This window comes from Eriocheir sinensis, unplaced genomic scaffold (genome assembly GCF_024679095.1).
Source record: "Eriocheir sinensis breed Jianghai 21 unplaced genomic scaffold, ASM2467909v1 Scaffold10, whole genome shotgun sequence".
Classification (NCBI taxonomy): Eukaryota; Metazoa; Arthropoda; class Malacostraca; order Decapoda; family Varunidae; genus Eriocheir; species Eriocheir sinensis.
In genome coordinates, this window is record NW_026110296.1 from 443,970 (window position 1) to 446,469 (window position 2,500).

The 2,500-nt window shown below is 56.1% G+C and overlaps 1 long non-coding RNA gene across 1 annotated transcript in view; it reads right to left on the bottom strand.

Moving 5' to 3' along the window:
• Positions 1 to 2,500, bottom strand: part of LOC126988874 (uncharacterized) — an 11,290-nt gene that overhangs the window by 8,443 nt on the left and 347 nt on the right. The window lies entirely within an intron of this gene.

Genomic DNA, 2,500 nt, shown 5'->3' on the forward strand with positions numbered 1-2,500 from the left:
ATCCTTCCGGTGTCTGGGCCTGGTGAGGTTCCCCGTGTTGAGTCAAATTAAGCCGCAGGCTCCACTCCTGGTGGTGCCCTTCCGTCAATTCCTTTAAGTTTCAGCTTTGCAACCATACTTCCCCCGGAACCCAAAGACTTTGGTTTCCCGGAAGCTGCCCGCCGGGTCATGGGAATAACGCCGGCGGATCGCTGGTCAGCATCGTTTATGGTTAGAACTAGGGCGGTATCTGATCGCCTTCGAACCTCTAACTTTCGTTCTTGATTAATGAAAACATCCTTGGCAAATGCTTTCGCAGTAGTTCGTCTTGCGACGGTCCAAGAATTTCACCTCTAGCGTCGCAATACGAATGCCCCCGCCTGTTCCTATTAGTCATTACCTCGGGTTCAGAAAACCGACAAAATAGAACCGAGGTCCTATTCCATTATTCCATGCATAGGCATTCAGGCCGTAAGTGTAGCCTGCTTTGAGCACTCTAATATTTTCAAAGTAAACTCTGCCGGCCACGCGGGACACTCGATGAAGAGCACCCCGTGCGAGCCAGCGGGCTGATGTGGCTGTTCGGAGCGTGACAGTATGCACCGCTCGGTGTACCGTCAGTCCAGAACTGAAATCAACTACGAGCTTATAACCGCAACAACTTTAATATACGCTATTGGAGCTGGAATTACCGCGGCTGCTGGCACCAGACTTGCCCTCCAATAGATCCTCGTTACAGGATATAAAGTGTACTCATTCCGAGTGCGAGGCCTCGGATGAGTCTCGCAGCGTTATGTTTCGTCACTACCTCCCCGTGCCGGGAGTGGGTAATTTGCGTGCCTGCTGCCTTCCTTAGATGTGGTAGCCGTTTCTCAGGCTCCCTCTCCGGAATCGAACCCTGATTCCCCGTTACCCGTTATAGCCATTGTAGGCGCATAACCTACAATCGAAAGCTGATAAGGCAGACACTTGAAAGAGGCGGCGCCGGTGCGGAGACCGTGCGCTCAGCGACAAGTTATTCAGATTCAACACGGTGGGGTGACGGACCGAGGCCCGTTTGAACTAATAAAAGCGCTCTTCCCTTGCGGTCAGAGACGTGGTGCATGTATTAGCTCTAGAATTACCACAGTTATCCAAGTAAGTGTGGGTACAGATCCACTGAATCATAGCTGATTTAATGAGCCATTCGCGGTTTCGCCTTAAATCGGCTTGTACTTAGACATGCATGGCTTAATCTTTGAGACAAGCATATGACTACTGGCAGGATCAACCAGGTAGCTATGGCGTTAGCTGGCGGCCAAGCGGCGAACGAACACGACGGGCGTGCCGCGCGCTCGCTTAAAGCCTTGTACTAAAGTAGGAGATCGCTCAGCGTCGGACAGCTCTGGTCAGCGACGCCGCGTCCCTGGTTTCAACAGACGGCGGATGATGAGGAGGATGATGATGCGTGGGCTCGAAACTCTGCCGGCCACGCCGTCGTCCTCCTCCTCGTCGTCCGCGCGTCCTTGTCATATAGCAGCAGACTGGTGGTGATGGTGGTGAGACTGTTGCTGCTGATGCTTTTGTGTCGAGGTGCGAGCGGACGCACCACGGACAATACCAGCAGCATCAGCAGCAGCAGCAGCAACGCACCGTCACCCGTCGTCGAGTGCTTGAGTGGAGTGCTTCGTTCCAACCGACCGCTCGATAGAAGCTGCGTCAGTGTGAAGACTAGGGTGCCAACCGACGACATTGCGTGCGGCGGCGTCACCCTCGGGATGCGTTATCGCACGGAGAGTGGAGTTACCATCGCCTGAGAGCGAGAGAGAGAGGGTCGCTGCATTGAAGGCTGATCGCATTGGCAAACACGGTAAGAACGTGCGCCGCCACGAGGAGCCGCAGCTAATGCCGAAGCTTCTCATGAAAGAGAGGGGCAAGACCTGGCTGTCATCATCTTCATCTACCTGAGAAGATTGATAGCTTTGCTGGTGGTAGTGTGCGATGCCGTGTCTTGGCCCGCGGTAGGTGGGCCCGAACTGGGATACAGTTCAACGGCGTTTGTTGAGGTCGGTGCGCGCAACACGAGACTAATCCCATCCAAGCTTGCTGGCACCTGTCTGAGAGGTTGGCAAACGATTAGTCGATCGGGTAGGTGCATCGCTCTACTGCCCCAAACAGCGTTATGGAAGCTCGAGCTGGTTGGTGGAGCAGGTCCGCCGCCGGCTCGCTCAACCCTCGCATCGTCACGGCACACTGTCGACCGGTGTCTCTGGGACCGTCCCGCACGAGGTGCTCGATCCCCCCGCGGGCCGCGCGAGCGAGCGCCAAGAGCGGGACGGCCGGTCCGCGCGGCCCCGCCGCCGACCAGCCGTCCCCCACAATCTCCCAACTCCGCGCCAGCGAAACCGCTCCCGACGGTCAGCATCGACTGTGGTCGCACTTCCAGGCAGCGGCGTTTAGAAGCTCACGGCAGCTCTAGCGATTCTAGGAGCCGAGTTCTTAGCGGTTATTGGGTTGGGATGGGGTGCAAAGTCTTGTAGGG